The sequence below is a fragment of the Dasypus novemcinctus genome, chromosome 1, assembly GCF_030445035.2.
Source record: "Dasypus novemcinctus isolate mDasNov1 chromosome 1, mDasNov1.1.hap2, whole genome shotgun sequence".
NCBI lineage: Eukaryota > Metazoa > Chordata > Mammalia > Cingulata > Dasypodidae > Dasypus > Dasypus novemcinctus.
The window spans coordinates 123,875,496-123,894,601 of record NC_080673.1 but is presented as its reverse complement, the minus strand read 5'-3'; the positions used below and the strand labels follow the sequence as shown (position 1 = coordinate 123,894,601).

General features: G+C 35.0%; 1 protein-coding gene across 2 annotated transcripts in view; it reads left to right on the top strand.

Annotated features, from left to right (window-relative positions):
- Window positions 1–19,106, top strand: part of CFAP299 (cilia and flagella associated protein 299) — a 785,488-nt gene that overhangs the window by 488,031 nt on the left and 278,351 nt on the right. The gene's annotated exons all lie outside the window — the stretch shown is intronic.

Here is a 19,106-nt window from a genome sequence, read left to right as displayed (position 1 = left end):
AATAATGGCTTATAAAATAATTTTCAAATTACAAGGAGTCAGGCGTTCTGGTTTATATCAGGGCCCAGCGACCATTACCGGACTTTAGTGGGTACAGGTGCAGCTGTTTCTTCAGATGTTTTGGTTTCCACTTAATCCTGTTATCACTGGCTGTTACCAAGGCCTGCTCCATCTGCTTGCCCTCATCTCTAACTCTTAGCACTGCCATGGTAGTCTCAATTTGACAATGAAAAAAAAAATTCCCTGATATAGCCATGATCAAATAGTGAATGACCTTGTTCTACTCAACTCATTGGCCTAAAACTGTGGATGCTTTTGGTCAAGATGGTTTTCATGAGCTATTCATGCTTTTACTTATAATGTCACAATTGCTGCTTGTAAATTTCCTAGGCATAAAATTCTAGAAAATCCATGAGATTTTTATTTTTTTTTCCACCCTCAATGTGACCCTTTGCTGATTTATTTTTATAATCTATAGTCTTTTATTTGCCAGTTTGTCATGTGTTTGTTATAAGATAAAACTCCTAATTGCCTCATTACTGCAAGCTTCCATAAACTTTTCTCCTTATTATATGCAATTTCTACTTAAAATGCCATGCACTAAAAAAAAAATAATGCTCTATGTTTTGAGTGTAGACACTGTAAGCAGGAAAAATACCAATCTGATTGGAAGTGAGCCAAAGGGGTGGAATATTTGAAGGAAATGATTCAGTTTCATGGTTTTCCCTCATAAATCTTGCTGTTTGCTTGGAGAAAAGCCATTGGTACTCTGGGAATTTGCTTTAAGAATCACTCACCTTTATACTTGCTGTTTCCAAAGAATTAATATGACCTGTTGCCTACTTTCCCATTACATATTAACCTCTGTTCCTCAGCTTTTCAATAATTAGGAAATTGTTTGCATTTTTTACAAGAATTACATTAGAAAATGAGGCCACATACTAGAGTTAGACAAACTCATTCTAGTTTTCATCTACTTGATCAGTAAAAGAAAGAACTGCAAATGAAGAAACATTCTTTTGAAACACTATAAACCTTAATACTTACTAGTCTAGTGCAACTTTTAGAAGCACAGCAGTAATTGTTTCTGTTTTAGTTTGCCACAGGCTGCCAACGCAAAATACCAGAAATGTGTTGACTTTTATAATGGGAATTTATTAGGGTAGAAGCTTATAGTTCCAAGGCTGGGAAAATGTCCAAATCAAGACATCATCAGAGATGCTGTCTCAGGAAAGGTCAGCTGCTGGTGATCCTGGACTCCTGCCATATGGCAAGGCAAAATGGCAGTCCCTACCTTCTCCTTCAGGCTCATTTTCTACCTGGGCTCAGCTGTGTGTGATCAGGCACATGTCTCTTCTCTCCCCTCCCCTTGTTGCTTCAGCTTCGGCTGCTTTGCTGATTTCAGTCTCCAGCCCATCTCTCTCAGGCTCTTGGGATTTTCTGCAACTGCAGGCAATCCTGAAGTCCTCTCTCACATGGCAGGGTAAAATGGTGGTTCTTTTTCTCTGGGTGTCTCCTTTATAAAAGACTCCTTTAAGAAGGCTGAGACCCATCATGGTCATGCTTCACTGAAGCACACCAATCAAAGGCCCCCAGATGAATTCAATCCAATCAAAGGGTCCCATACTCACTTAAATTGAACCAATTTAAGAACATGATTTTCTGGGGTCCACAAAAGACTGAAACCAGCACAGTCTCTTAATAGTCTGTATCCTTCTATTCTTTCTCTAATTCCTCATGTAGCTTCAAGAATTATCTACCTTCACTAGGAAAGCCTTCTCTGGCACTCTTACCTAAGTCCCCACACCAAGTACTTATCACATTGCATTGTTATTTTATATTTATTTGTATGTGTCCCTCTAGATTTTGAGTTTATTCCTTTCTTCCTTGTGCTGGAAAAGAATCTATTATATAGTAGGAATTCAACAAATGTAATTGAGCAAAGGAAACACCAAGGAAGAATTGGAATTTAAAGTTTTCATTTCCAAGAGCCATGAAAATAAGTTTAGCATTGTCTTCTGACCAATTCTTGGTAAATCATAAGAATTACAGAAGTATAGGATATGGTATACCATTAAAACTCCCAGGAATATGCATGTATAATAAAAATCAGAATTAATTGTGTCCACTTTGGTAATATGACTAAAGAAACTTTAGTTGCTTATCATCTGTTAATAGCTATGATTTTGATATAATAAAAATATATATTCCCATTTCACATCAGTTAGAAATGGAAAATTATAAGTGTTGAAGAGAATGTAGAGAATTAGGAATACTTATTCATTGCTGGTAGGACTGTATAATGGGGTAGCCACTGTGGAAGACAGTTTGGCACTTACTCAGAAAGTTAAGTATAGAATTACTGTATGATTTGGCAATTCTGCTTCTATATGTAAAAGAATTGAAAGCACAGGCTTGAACAGATATTTGCACACCGATGTTCACAGCAGCATTATTCACAATTGCCAACAGATCGAAGAAACTCAAGTGCCCATCAACCAGTTAATGTATAAACAAAATGTAGTATACAGACACTGTGGAATATTATTCAGCTCTAAAGAGGAATAACATCCTGACACATGAACAACATGGATGAACCTTAAAGACATCACGTTGAATGAAATAAACCAGACATCAAAGGACAAATATTATATGAGCTTAGTAATATGAATTATTAGAATAAGCAAAATCATAGAGTCAGAGTTTAGATTACGGGTTACAAAGGAACAGTGTGGGGGTAGGGAAGAGTTAAGGTATAAATGTACAAAAAAAAAAGGTATAAATGTACAAAGTTTCTATTTGGGATGAAAAGTTTTGGTACTGTTGGGGGTGATGGTAGCACAACATTATGAATGTAATTAACAGCATTGAATTATATATTTGAATGTGGCCAAAGGGGACATTTTAGTTGTATATATGGTACTAGAATAAAAATTTTTTAAAAATCCATGGAACTGCACAACACAAGCAAGGAACCCTTGTTAAACCATGGACTATAGTTAATAGTATAATTATAAAAATGTGCCTTCAGTAATTGTAAAAAATGTTCCATACCAATGCAACAAGTTAATAGTAGGGTAGTATATGGAAATCCTGTATTTTATGCATGATTTTTCTGTAATCTGCAACTTTTCTAATCAAAAAATAACAATATATTCTCCCTATAATATTTTTTTTCTTTAAGATTTATTTTATTTATTTATTTCTGTTTGCTGTGTGATGGTCTTCTTTTTAGGAAGCACCAGGAACTGAACCTGGGACCTCTGCTGTGGGAGGGAGGCACCTAATTGCTTGAACCACCTCCACTCCTTGCTTTTTGGGTCTCTCATTATGATTTCCTCATGTCTCTTGTTTCATCATCTTGTTAAGTTAGCTCACCGTCTTGCTCATCTTCTTTAGGAGGCACTGGGAACCGAACCTGGGACCTCCCATGTGGCAGGCAGGAGCTCAATCACTTGAGCCACATCCACTTCCGTCTATAATAGTTTTGACGTCTATATATGCTTACCAGCTTGGACTAACACTGAAAATCTGTGGGGTACCTGATGTAAATTAAAACTTGAAAAGCCAGGCAAACTAAACTTTTAATGGCCACTAAATTACTCTTTAAATTTAAACTAACTTTAATGAATACCTAATATTTTCTCTCAACATAGAGCATTAAACTAGGAGTAAAACAAAGAGTATCTTGATAGTGTTCTTATATGGAAAGGAAGACTTTTTTTTTTAATGAAAAAAATTACAGTCATTGATTTATTTATTCATACAGCAAATAATTATTGAGTTACTAATGAGTGACAGGCACCATTCTATTGCTGGGCAATAGGAGGGGATAAAATTCCCTACCATCAGAGAGGTTACATTCTAGTGAAGGAGACAGACCACAAGCAAATACATATAGATAAATAGGTGATAGAGTGAAGACAGATAATGGATATATAGATGATTAAATAGAGAGCTGATAGATAGCTATAGATGGGTAAATATAGGATCATAAAATAATATCAACTTTAAAAAGTGTTGTGAAGAAAACTGAGCAGTCATAAAATGAGTAGGTGGCCTATTTACATAGAGAACTTTTTATAAGAGAATTATGAAAATCAAGAGCTGAAAAATTTTTCTGTAAATGAGATAGTTTTAAAGACTATATGAAACTAGAGAAAAGAAGAAGGTAAAATGCCAGCTCTGGATGCCCAGGAAAGCCAGAAAGAAAAGCTCAAAAGTGAAATGTTGTTCTTAATTCAAATGACATGTAAACAGCTTCAATGCCCTGTGTTTGAAAGCTCAATCCAACACACATTCATCTTGGAAGTAGAGATAATGTAACATCTTACAGTAAATGTGACTCACCCTGTTAATTCAATTGTCTTGATACTTCATTTTGAAAAGGTGACATATACATTTGCAGAGTGTTCTGATTTACGAAAACAGATACTATGTAAAAAAAAAAATTCCTTAGTACAAATTCAATTGACATGATTGCATTTAACTACTTTTATAGTTAGCGCAATTTTACTGTGTAGTTTAAGTATTAAATTTCATATTTATCTTATATGTCACCCACATATGAAATACATATATGATAAACATGCTTTTTATGTGATACACACACTATATCTCTGTATGCATACACACATATATACACGCACAAATGCATTCAAGATTTATAATGATGCATTTCAGTCATTGAGAGGTTCAGGTCAATTTTCAAGTATTATTTTGTTAATGCTCATTAAAGCATTAAGCTCCCTTTGAGGTAGATTGGCAAATAATAACTTATCAACAAACAGTATAATATTGCTTTTATATCTCAGAAGGAATCAGTTTTAAGTCATCAAGCTTCTGTTTTAAATTCATGGAGCTGATAAAGTTCTCAGAAAAGATAGGATTTTGCTTTCTTCACCAGCAGTTAAGGGTTGGATTTGAGAGGACAGTTTGCCCCTAAAACTAAAACGTTCTCACCCATTTTGTGAGATTTTTAATTAAAACTCACCCAAGGCAATAGTAAATAGTTTTTGAAAACATATGCCTAGATGGGTAAAAGGATTCTTATTTCTTACTTACAGAAGTAATCTAAATTCATGCTCAAAGTTTCATTTGCAAATTTAAATAACTATTAAGTATGCATTTAAATTTATGAACACAGGACCTCAAAGAGTTACTATATTGTCGTGTGTGGTCATGAGCCAGGCCTCCTTCCACATTAACAATGCTCACTTTTGGGTACTTATTTCCTTGAATTTATTCCACTAACTCTTTAACCTGGCATGCAGACGCTAAGGTAACTATTTTAGACCACCAGAAAAACATTCAGCAAAAAATATTTGTAGAAGTATGACTTATATTTCCCTGTATATAAAAGAGAAATTGTCTATTACTTGTTGCTAGGTAATGACAAAAATAAGAGGAAGGAAAGTTTAAAACATCAAAGATGAACTTATTTACTTAGGTAATTTTATATTTACATATACAATTTTCCATACATGCACACACACACGTTTATCTAATATTGTGGTTAGCTTTTGACCTCTGATTAAATAGGAAATGCACTTTATGATGGCCGTTACTTATGTGGATTCATGATTATAAATATAAAATAGCATTAACCTGAATTTTGAGTATAAAATATATAGACTTGGTTTTCATGAACTAAGTTCTTGCTTAGTCTAAATAGGAATCCTAAAAAGAGACTATTCAGCTCTTTTGTGGTATGTGAGAATGATAGAATTGAAATCTATAAAATATGACTTAATTCACCATGTGTCAGAAGCCATAAAAGCAAATGTATCTAAAGGTCATTCATGCCTACATGTATAACACAAGTGGTCTTTTTCATCATTTATGTTAAACATGACTATTGCCAGATTGTAAAAATGGACCCAGGCTGTTCCTTGGGGAATTTAATTCAAATACCTTTGCAACTCTTTACAGATGTGAGTTTTCCACACAGATAATATCTTTGTACTTTGCTACAAACTGTAGATTGGATTATTTCATGTGTTCAAAGTGCAGGTCTTTGTTAATGATTTGACTCCTTTTTTACAATAATGATAGGCTTCAAATGATAGGCTCAACTTAAGGGAGTTCCATGCCCCCAATACACTCTGATCATTTCAGATGCAGATTATTTTATAAAAAAATTCTTTTCCACTGGTTGGGGTAGGGGGTATCACCTTTTATGTGGCAGCAAATTTTCCTGAAGGACAAAAAAAAATTCTGATTGATAAATAATAGCTTTCTGAACTAAGATTCACAGTATCAAAGAGTAGTTCCCAGTGCAATTTTTATTTCAGCTACCGCAAAGCCATCAAAATTCATATGGCTAAAAATAATTGGAAAAGGACAGATCAAAACTGATTTCAAAGTAAAAATCATAAGCCCACTAAGTGTCTCAGCCAACTCCATGATGTAGGAAGAATCCAGGTCACCAGGACCAATACAACCTAGAGGCAATGAGGCAGCAAATCTTCAGAAACGGTGTGCACATCACTCATTTCTTAACACATCAACACTCATGTTCAGCAATTCACCCAAATGCCATGGGCCTTAGTTCATCTTTTAGTGAAATTTCAAAGAAACACTTCTAATCTACTTTGCATTCCCCCTGAAAGTTATCAGAAAGTTACAAAGGAACAAAGTCTGATGTTCAGTACTCAAAAATGATGAAGTTTGAACAGGGTAGAAATATGTTCCAAGAGCTGGGCATACGTGAATGTCTTTCATTAGGCTCAATATCCCTATCTCACTTCAATCTAACCTCAATCCTGTAAATTATGTATTATCTCTACTTTACACATTAAGGAAGCAGACTGTGACTTGTTAAGAAGCTGCTGAGAGACCTAGTTTTATTATTATGACTTTATCATAAGTAAAACCCTAATGACAAAAGTGTGAAAATAATAATAAATAATATAAATAATAAATAACTAATAAAAATAATATTATAAAAATGGCTAACATACCCAAATAAAATAAGAATTAATCATAACTAATGTAGGTTGAAGGTAGGAATATTGCACTTGGATATGATGCACTAAATAAAATTGCTTTTTCCACATTTCTTAAGTCTTTGTGGAGTGAGTTGCTACAGCAGTGTGTCATAGGAACACAACTTGAGGGCACAACAGAGAAACTTTCAGCAAATGATCCCTATCACTTTACTGTAAAGGATAAAGAATTCAGAAAGGGCATGTCTCTTTGTCACTTACTTAGCACAAAGAGTCTAAAAGAGCAGGGAAAGAAGTCTCATAATGGCCAATTGCCCAGGGTGGCTAAAAACTGCTCCAGGTTGGGGTCAATAAATGGCAGCTTTGCAGGCACCACTTCATACCAGAGAAGAGAGACCAACCTGTATTGTTTGAATGTGATTTTTATCCACCTTGGGGGTAAGGGGTCCTGCCTCTTATCCTGTTCTGATAATCATTTGGAGCTGCTTGTTCCAGGTTTCTAGGTTTAAGGCTTGGTGGGGCCTTCTTAATAGGCTTATCATCTCCCCCAGGTTGTGGAATGGCATACAACAGAAAAGAAGTTGGAGGTAGAGGAATGCTGGAGCATGGCAGGATAGTGGGTGTTTCTGACTTCTCTAGAGGTGGGGGTAGGTGAAGTCTCAATGATGGATGCTTAGAGATGCCTGTGACTTGCCTAACAGTCTTTAACTAAAAGATTGCATTCTATTTTAGCATTGGGTTTATAAAGTCCCAAGTAGTAAAAGTGCAGAGTAGCATTTATTTTTACTTTTTAAATAAATGTTTTATTTTATAATAGATTACAGAAAAGTTGTGTTGATAGTGTAGTCCCCATATACTCCACATTCAGTTTTGCACTATTAACATCCTACATTAATATGATACATTTGTCACAATTAAGTAATCAATTTTGACATATTATTATTAACTAAAGTCAATACTTTATCAAGATTTCCTTAGTTATTATCTAAAGCCTTGTTTTTCTTCTCGGATCCCATCCAGGACACTAAGTTAAATTTATCCACCAGTCCCCTTTAAGCTCCTCTTTGCTGTCACTCTTTTTCAGACATTCTTTGTTTTTGATGATTTTGGCATGTTTGAGGAGTACTGGTTAGGTATTCTGTAGAGGGTCTCTCAGTTGGGATTTCTCTAATGTTTCTCTCATGATTACACTGGGGTTTATGGGTATTTACGAGGAAGACCACAGAAGTAAAGTGCCGCTCTGATCACATACCATGGATGCATGATACCAGCATGTTAACTTTGATCGTGTAACTGTGGTAATGCTTGCAGTGTTCTCTTCAGTAAAATTCTATTTCTTCTCTTTTCCCATATCCTACTCTTTGAAAGCAATTCACTAAGTGCAGCCCATGCTTGGGGTCCCTCTGTTGAAGGGGTAAATAGTGACATAATTATATGGAATTCTTCTGTATGGGATATTTGTCTCTTCCCTCTCATTATTTATTAAGTCGCTTGTATAAATTGGTAAGGATTCATGGATGCTTACTTTATACTTTGGGTTTTAATTTAATACTACATTATTTATTTTGTTCCTCAAATTTCTCCATTGTTGGCACTCTTTCAGGTGGGCCAGACTACTGTTACCGAGCAATGGGCTTGCTGCTCAGTGGGCACAGAAGCCAATACCATGACACCAGGATTTTGAGAAAAGAGTTTTAGTGTGAGGTCCACTAGTAAGGAAACAGGAGGCCATCTCAAATCTGCCTCCCCAATCCAAGAACTAAGGGCAAGGAGGTGGGGATAGTGTTGGGGATTTGGGCTGGCATATTCTGATTGGTTGTTTATAGAGCTGTCTATATTAGTAGAGACATGCCTGAGGATCAGATCTTATCTTCCTTGTTGAGGGACCCATCATATTCCATTTGCTTCCCACAGCTCCTCATCCCTGTAATCCTGGTTCCAAGGAAGGTAATTTTTGTTCCAAGTGTCTCAGGAGGCATTCAGGGGAAAAGAAGCTGTGTGTCTGCATATGCTCCAGTTTCCCACTTGCAGCTAAGTTTGATTGCCTATAAAACAAGCTCAGGAAAGATTTTTAGTTCTAGGAAAGGAAGAAATCCTGATAAGCAGGTTTGGGCCTGAATTTTGACTTTTAGTTAGGTCTCCTGTCTATCTAACCCATGGTTTCACTACCTCACATATACACATTCAAAAACTGTGTGTTTCTGGAATTATTCTCAGAAATATCCCAAGGAATCCAAAACCTACACCAATTTTCTAAAGTCTTCTGGATCTCAACCGTATCTGGGATGAGGTGATCATCTTGTAAAGATGCAAAGGTGTGAGCAATTTAGAATCTGGAGATGTTCTAGAAGCAAAGAATTGGGAATAATGTGGAAGGCAAAAGGACTTGAGTCTTGGTTCAACTACTTACGAGCTTTTTAAATGTGGGCAAATAATTTAACCTCCCAGAACCAGTTTATTCATTAGCAAAAGAGCCATCCCTTAATTCAAAGGATTGTTTTAAGGATGAAAAGAAATGGAGTATGCTAAGTCCCTGGTGTAAAGTGCCCTGACATAATAACCTGTTATTAAGTTGTAGGTTTAAAAAAATATATTATTATATACCACATACAAAGAATTGGGCACAAAGTAGGTCTTAGGTCTTAGTAAAAATCTATTAAAAAGAAATGATGTAAAACTACTTAAGTTCTGTAAAATTTTTAATTTGGGGATACATATTATACTGAGGGAAGTAGCATTATTGTTTATGGTTTAACGAGAATGATGCCATAGCTCTTTCTCTGAGTTATAAATCTATACTTGTTTTAGAATGATTTTTCCCATTTTGTTGCTCAAGTTCAGGGCTTAGTAGCAACTGGGATAACATAACTGCCTTCAGGCAGAGAATTTGAGTGAGCTCCTTAGTGGCTCATCACCCCTGAGCAACTAATAATTAAAATTATATTCATATTCAAACAATAGTTAATTCTACAGTGAAAATACTCTAGAGCAGACACAGACAGCTGTTTTCACAGACTTCTATAGCAGAAATAGCAAGAGATAGTAGGTATTCTTGTTTATAACACATTTTGCAGTTAGCCTTTGAAAAGTAACCTAATCAAGCCCATTCAAAGCTTTCCTGCACAAATAAGACCATTACAAATACAAACCCGAGAGTAGGAAATGGTCTTCAGAATAGACAAGCTAGATAAGATTGGACGATCATGATAATAAGGACTGGCCTTTGTATGCATGGCTTTAAAGAAAGCAGGGCTCAATGGAAATTGGGCTCTGAGCCCAAGAAGAATTAGGCAGGAAGCCTAAAGGAAATTTAATGGTCTCCGCTTCTTTTTGCTTTCTATTTAATTTGGTTTTGGAAGAAATCTCTATTTATGAGACAATTTTAAGTTTATCTGGAGCAGGTGGATGGTGTCTTTAAGTCTTCTGAAACAAAGAAGCAGAGACAAAAAGGAATAGGAAAAAAGTACAGGACACCATGAGAAAAGGTCAGAAAAGTTGTAGAAATGTTTGTAGGTAGAATTTGGTTCTCTATAATGTAAAGGGCATTTATACTTTTGCCTGAGTGAGCTGGATATTTGATTTGTTTCTCTCTGTTTCATAGATAGTTAATCTATACTGCAATAAAGACTTAAATAGTCTGCTTTGATGTATTAACCAACATTGCCATTGAAAGCATCTTTCATATATTCACAAGGCATATCTAAGTCATAAGGGACTTATTTCACTTTCCTTTAAGTGTAATCTTATTGAAGGCTGTAAATATAAAAACCAGGGCAATAATCTACAAATTTAAATAAGAATATTTATAATAAGGAGGAAAATGATTAATTAATGCATCAGATAATAAAAATTATTTCCCCCAAGCAATGTTCAGAAATTATTTATACATGTAAATCATAGCTAAAATGCTCTTTATGCTTCCAAGTAAATTATCAGAAAATCAGAAAATCTCAGGTATGGGAGGAACCAAAAATATAATATATATAGGAAATATCACTAAGACATTTACAAGTGACCCTCCTCCATGTGTTACCAGATTTTGTCTACATTCTTGGCTATGCTGCAGAAATGAATTTCAAGAGTACACCAAGTAAGTGAGTTAGGCCAGTAATTTATTCAGGTAGGGAGGGAAGAGAAATGGGAGAAAATAACAGAGGACGGGTCCCAGGTAGAGAGGAAGGGGGTGAAAAGGGGTAAAGAGGGCTGTTTTACAAGCTACAATTCCCCATTATAGATTAAGAAATCCCCAGGTTTACTTGCGTGGCCATATGGCAGAGGAAAAATGGCCAGAGCGGGGCACAGAGGGCAGGAATGGGTCCAGAGGCAAGAAAGCAGGGTGAAAGGGCACTCAGGCCTTGCAGTTTGCTTTATAAACTATTAATTATTCATTCCTTTGCTAATGGCAGGGGAGGGGTTTCAGGTCTTTGCTGTTTTGATTGATTACCCCACCCATCAATCCCCTAGTGAGGACCCAAAGATAAAATCCCTAGGGAACATTCAGGGCTGTTCCTTGCTTCCAGAAGTCTTTGTTCTGGATAGCAGAATCTTGAGGGTGGGGGTCTTCCAGCAGCTGTCTTGGGGGTTAGTGATGTTCACATGAACTCTCTGCCAGGTTCCTGATCTGTCTATTAATTCCCTATCTTACTAGCCTACTTCACGTGTATCTTCAATTTTTCAATGAATTTAAATACTAGCTTGATTTCATTTTTATTAAGTTTTGAAATTTTATTTTAAGCAAAGAGGTATAGCAATTATTGTAGCAAGCCCAGACACCAAGATCTAAGATGTGACTGAGAGTCAAATTGGTTCAAACAATTGGCAGAAATGTTTCAGTTCAACAATTAATAACATGAATAAGTTATAAATAAGTAATGCACAAAATAATTCCTTCCTAAGAAAGTTTCCTTTTTGAAGTCAGAGATTCTACAAACAGGATAAGAGGAAACCACAAATTATATAAAGAGAAAATACATATAATATGAATAATCTAGTGATTCTAAGGCGATGCTGCCTGTATTTTAATAAGCTGATTATTAACATCTAAAGAATATGGTCTGCCACATTAAGAAAATTATTATTAAGTATAAAATGAAAATAAAAAATGCAAAAGCAAAGCACTTTGGACCAAAAGCCTGGTCTGTAGCCAGGTTTGTTGCTTATCATCTGTTTTGTTTTGAACAAATCAATTCCATATCTGGAACATCTCTAAGGTAGAATAGCTTTGTATCTGTAAGTACTATTGTGTGGCAGATTAATAGATACTGGGTGAAACATCAAAACAAAAGTACTTTGAAAATTGTAAAAGTCATGAAAAGCAAGGTGTTAATGTCTCTGTTAAAGGAACGTGCTCTTCCCAAGTTAGCTAATTTCAACTGAATCTTAAACCTGGATATGTTTCTAGATTATATAAGGAATACTGGTCCATTTGGAGACCTTATTGTTTACTGCTTGGTAAGAATTAAACATTATTAAAATTAATAAAATTTTACCCTTTCACAAATTCCTAAACACAATTTCCAAAGGTGAGGGAAAAGACAGAATGACTCTATGTATATAAGAGGAAAACATTCTTTGAACCAAATTTCCTTTATTTGGGGGGTGAGGAGTAAGGAACTAGAATGTTTACACAGAGATGATCAATGAACAAACAAATGGCAGCCTTGTGTTTAGAGCCCCACTGTTTAACAGATTGGGGTGTTTTCTGTTTCCATCCCAGCTGCCATGACATCAGCTTATCTGTGGACAATATCCCAAACTTGCCCTCTCTTTCTCTAAAGCAGCCTTCATGCGTGCATTGCCAAGGCAATAGCTCTAAAATAAACAGTCAGAGGCTATGATTTCACTACTAACCACATTACTTTGACAAAAAGCAGTCACAAAAAGAAAAAAAACACGAAAAAAAAGAGGTTATTGAGGTGGTTGGCACTTAGCCACACACTGTGGTATAGCTCATTGCTATGCAACTATAAGATGAGGGCTTTCTAATCTGTCCACTGGAATTATCAGTGGTTTAAGAGAGCTGTCCTTTAACCCCCAGCAGCAAGTACATGTCTAATAAAGATGTATCACTTTGAATGAATTGCTGGCAGTTAACTGGCTACTCATTTGGTTTCCTAAAAGAATCAATCTCCCAAGCAAAACTTGATATCTATGATGTTCTTCCTCTGTTTGCTTGCACATCTCTGGCCCTGTAATTTGTTTGGATAAAGCAAACAAGCAGCTATTCGCCATCCAATAATGCCTGTTCTACTCTGATATGATTCTACCTCCAAAAAATTGTTTCTGGTTTAGTTAGGGGCAATCCCTTTATTTCAGTGACTTTAACATGACCCGTATGAAACATGATTTGTTCTTATAAAGTATGACCAAAACTTGGGAGAAAAAAACTGGGAAGAACTTTGTTTAGAGAGAGTTTAGAATGGTGAAGGGATAGAGAGGCAAACACCAGGCATTTGTGTTATTCCCAGCTTTGGGCTGTTAGGAATAATGCTGCTATGAATAAACATTGTTTTATGGTGAACTTGTATATACAGATTGTATGAAATACACCTAGCAGCAGAGTTGCTGAATCATAAGTTATAGTTAACTTCTCATTTAGAAGAAAATATTACCAATTTTCCATACTACTTTGTTTAACAGTGTTTTTACCCACCAGGAGTATGAGAGACTTCCAGTTGCTCAATAACCTCACCAATCATCACTCTCTTTTCTGAGTCAATCAAGTGAGCTTGTAGAGGACTTCACTGTGGCATTAATTAGCACTTATCTGATTTCTAATGGGGTTGAGCATTTGAAAAATGGCCACCACTTGAAAATCCCTTTTTGTGAAGGTTTTTTAAATATATTACACTGGATTTTCTCGTTCCTTCTTGAAACCATTTGGATGTGAGCACTCTTGGTTATATGGTATAGGAGGATAAATAATGACTCCCCTAAAGATATCAGGTTCTCATCTCTGGAAATTGTGAATGTTGACTGTTATCTTACATGGTAAAGAATTTGTAGCTGTAATTAAGTTAAGGATTTGTGACATGGAGAGATTATCCCGGATTATCTGAGTGGGCCCTAAACATAATGACAGATATCCCTACAAGAACAAGGCACAAGGAGATTCAACCCAGACACAGAGAGGAGGAGGAGATAACGATTACAGAGGCATAGATTAGAGTGATTTAGCCACATTCAAGACATTCCAGCAGTTGCCAGAAGCTAGAAGAGTTAGGAAATCTTGGGTTCTCTCCTATAACCTTTGGAGGGAGTACAGCACTGCAAACACCTTGATTTTGGCCCAGTGATATTGATGTTGTACTTCTGGTATCCAAAACTGTAAAAGAATGAATTTTTTATTCTTGAAGTCGCTAAACTGTGGAAATCTTTAACAACAGCCTTAGAAAGTTAATACAAATTGGTTGCAAATATCCTCTCTCAATTTATAGCTTGCCTTTTATTCCTTTAATGGTGTCCTGATGAACAGAAGCTCCCAATTTAAATGCAATAATCCAATTATCAATCTTTTCCTTATGGTTTGTGTTTTTTCCAGCATGTTTAAGAAATGTTTCCCTATCCTATGGAATGAAGATATTCTGCTACATTATCCCCCTCGATCTATCATCCCCCTAGAATTGACATTTGCATATGGCGAGAGGTAGGGAGGTCACTTTTCCCCACTACATGGATATCCTATGGACTCTGAACTATTTATTAGAGACTGCCCTTTTCTCTTTACACTTCTGTGGCACCTTTATTGTAAAGGATAGCGCTGTATATTATAGACATATTTCTCAACTCTCTCTCTTCTTTTGTCCATTTATATATTTGTCTATCCTTACACAACCTCACCTTCTCTGAATTAATTAGGTTTATAATATCTTGGTACTCAGAAGGGTAAATCCTCCCATCTTGTGTTTCTTCAAAATTGTCTTGGCTATTTGGCCTTTGCATATTCATACCTGCTTTAGAACCATTTTTCACAAAAAAAATCTGATGAGATTTTTATTTGAATATTAGTGAATTCATGGAACAGTTTAGGAAAAATCAATGCCTCTGAAAACTGGTCTTTTTAAATACATAAATTTTTCAAGATAATTTTTAAAGTTTTCATTGGATTTATTTCTATGTTTAATGTTATATTTTTATAAATTGTACCTTGAAAAAGTCATTTTCTTAACTCTTATTGCCTAGTAATAGAAGATCTATTGACTTCCTGTTAGTATTAAACTCACTGGTTAATTCTCAAAAAATAAAAGTAATTCTTTTTCATTTTCTATGTATATAATCATATCATTCATTCTTTCCAAAACTCATAGATTATATTGCTTTTTCTTGTCTTATTTCACTGGTGAGGCTTTCCATTACAGATTGAAGATAGAATGGATGTCTTTAACTTGTTCCTGGTATCAAAGTGAATGATTATAGTATTTTACCAAAAGTATGAAATTTGCTTAGATATAGATCTCCTTAATGAGATTAAGCATATTTCTTTCTAATCTTAAATTGCTGAGATTTTTTTATCACAATTTATTCAGGATTGTATTTACAATGATCATATAATTTTCCCTTTTTGAAAATTATGTTAATGTGTTGTGTTGTTTTATGTTAATGTGATGGCATATTATCTTTTATATATTACTGGTTTTGGTTTTTCAATATTTTGGGCAAAAATGTTTGCAGCTATGTCCATGAATGAGACTGCCCTGTAATTTTCTTTTCTTGTAATATACATTTCAGGTGTTGGTATAAAGATTTCCTTGGCATCATGAAACAAGTTGAGTGCATTTCGTCCTTTTCTATACTCTGCTAGAGTTTATGCAAGATTAACATTTCATTCTTTCTTAAAAGATTGGTAAAGTTCATTGGTGAAATCTATCTAGGCCAGAATTTTATTTGTGGGAAGATTTTAAATTATGAATTCAAGACTTTTTTAGCAGAAGTGTTTTCTACTTAAGTCAACTTAGAAGTGTTTTTTAAGAATATGTGTATTTTCAGAAATTTTCTAATTTATTGATATAATCTTGTTTGTAATATCCTTTTATGATTTTTAAAGTATTTGTAGCATATGAAACAATGTCCTTTTTTAAACTGCCAGATGTTTGCTTCTCTAACTCTTCACTACCCTAAACTCTCTCTTACAAAGCTCTGCCCATTTTCTAAGGCATATAAAAGCAGTTTTTATATCCAGACCTGAAGCCTTTCTTTTCTCTTGGAACGTCTCTAAACTTGAGGATATATCCTACCATTTTCCTGCTTAAAACCCTCCACTGGCTTCCAACTGTCTTAGAATAAAAAAATGCACCCTTCACCAAGGATTGCAAGCCTTTATATGACCTTCGCCCACTTGTACTGTGACTTCATCTCCCTCCCTATTTTCTTTTTTCAATATATTTTTAATTTTTTTTAAAAGATACATAAATTACATAAAATATTACATAAAAAATATAGGGGATTTCCATGTGCCCCACTCCCCACACCTCCCACTTTTCCCACATTAACAACTTCTTTCATTAGTGTGTCACATTCATTGCAATTGATGCACATATTTTGGAGCTTTGCCACACAGCATGGATTATAGTTACATTGTAGTTTACACTTCTCCCAATCAATTCTATAGGTTATGGCAGGATATATAATGTCCTGTGTCTGTCTTTGCAATGTCATTCAAGACAATTCTAAGATGTGAAAAAGCCCCCATATTTCTATCCACATGGTCTTCCTTATTTTTCCCCTAAGGTTAGAGAAGTGTCCAGAATGAAGTTTTCCTCACTTTGAACCTTTGCACCAGACTGGATCCCTCTTCTCCCAACCATTCTTATAGTTGTCCTTCAAATCTCAGCCTGTAAGTCACCTTCAGTACGGCCTTTGCTGACTAGTCCATCAAAATTCACTGGCCCTGTTGTTCCTATCAAATCACAGCATTCACTAATTTTGTTTGATTTTTGTTTTGTTTCATTTTTGTTTCCCATCTCACACGACTTGAATATAAATACTATGAAAACAAGGACTCTATATCTCACTCCAAAAATATGTCTCGTGCAGAGTAAATGCTTAATAAATATTTATTAAATAATATTTTGATGTGAAAATATATTATACAACTTTCTCAAGTAATTCCTATCTCAGCAAAAAAAAATATAGAGGCAAGCCTAGGCCTCAGATAAACTCTGTGAATGATAAGAGGATCATAAACACATTAGATATAGAAAGAAATGGGCTTCTGATCTAAGAATCTGAAAGAAGATCTAAGAGAAAAATCTTCATTCTTTTTGAGTCTCTTTTCTTTTTATTTTATTCCCTGATTATTCAGAAGATTCTATTCCACTATCTTCCCTAAAGTACTTTTGAACAATTGTGATTTTCTCTCATAACGGGAGTTGATTTCATTCAGGAACTTCAGTACCCTGCCACTTCCAGACCTCATCATCCTGCTTTCTGATCTGGAAGACTGGTTTATTTGAAGCTCAAAACAGCTCCTGACTTCTCTGTCAAACTCATCTGCATTAAATGCAGCCTTGCCATAGAGTGCTTAGCCAAACATTCTTGTAGTATCTTAAATTCTAACAGACATTGCTATGCACCCCATGGATGGTTGTTAAGCAACTTCAAAAATTGGGTCATATGGTTAGAAAATGGAATCCATACATGGAAATAGACTTTTTTTTTCCATATAGACAAGCTGTCAATTTTTCCAAAGTTATTTTCTACATCTTTCAAAGTCTGAAATTCTATCATTTTCCAGTAGCTAGTGACTAAATATCCAGATGTGATAATAACATAGTTTACCAGTTGGTTTTTTCATTTAAGCAACTCTGGACACAAAGCTAAAATTGAATTCTTTTGTTCGTTATAATGCCTTTATTTTTAACAGATAAGCGGCAATGTAGGACCCAAACCAATTTTTCCAATTTACCACATGATCCTAAAGGATGAGTTAGCTAACATCTTAAATATGCAGAGTGTAAGAAACAAAGATTAGTTTAGTTTTCACATAAAGGAATGTAACCTGGCAGTCTACTGCCTCAGTCTCCCACTCTGGGGTTAAACAGCAACAAAGGAAACCAGCTTAAGCCAGTCCTATAGGAAGTAAAAAAAAAAAAAAAAAAAAAGGAAGATGCCCCAGAAAGAGCTAAGCCAATACCAATTCAGCACCACATTCCATTCCTTATTTGGCAGAGGGGAGCAGGTAAAAACAAAAATGGTTGGAAAGTGATGAGGGAAGCACTTAATCACAAACTTTTGTGCAGGAAAGTTAGATCTTCTCAGATAGGTTGTAACCTCTGAAGTATCCGATCTATGGAGAAACAGAGGAAGGGCTTGCCTGCTAGACTTAGGGGTATACATTGTGTCATTTTTCTTTGTTCGGGGCACGGGCCATGTTTTCTGGTTGTGCGCCCCTTCTTGCAAGATTGAAAATAAATTCTTTTCTTCCTCACAATCGGGTAAGCCTTATTTTCTTCCAGAAGAAGAAGATTTATTTCTAACAAGAGTAATTATAGTGATTTATTCTTAGTAGTTAACTAATTTCTTCTTATTTATGTTTTTATTTTATTAGCTCATGTTTTGGCTAATTTTGCTATAAAAAAATATAGTCAAGTTTTCCCCCCAATATTTGGATCACATCCTCGGGGATCCCTTTACCTAAGAAAATTTCATAGGTACTCACTTATAAAAGAGATATTTAAAAATGAAAAGTCTTTGCTTTAAAACTATCAAAATGATATATATGTACCCTATTGGTGTAAGAGATGTTCATAAAAAAATTTACCCCATTATTTAAGATGAATTTAATATTAATTGCTTAGAACATTTGGGTTTATTTCCTTTAGGTAAAGTGCACCTCAATAAATCAACCAACAAAGTTAATGTGATGAAAGGTTGAATTAATAGTATATCTTGGGGGGAAATTAACTTAGGTTTATCAGAAATTTTTCTAGTGGCAGTTAGAAACATTTACACTCTAAATATCGAAATTGTGATGCAAAAATGGATACAGGAAACCTCAAACTTCAGAGTGGAAATTACTCTAGGACCAAGTAGCCCATTAAGGCAGAATGCTCTCATCTCAGTGTTAACTTTTTTAATGGTTTGGGTATCCCTTTAATAAATGAGATTTCTTTGATTACCTTTAAAATGCAAATATAAAATATGTATTCCTCAATGTAAATT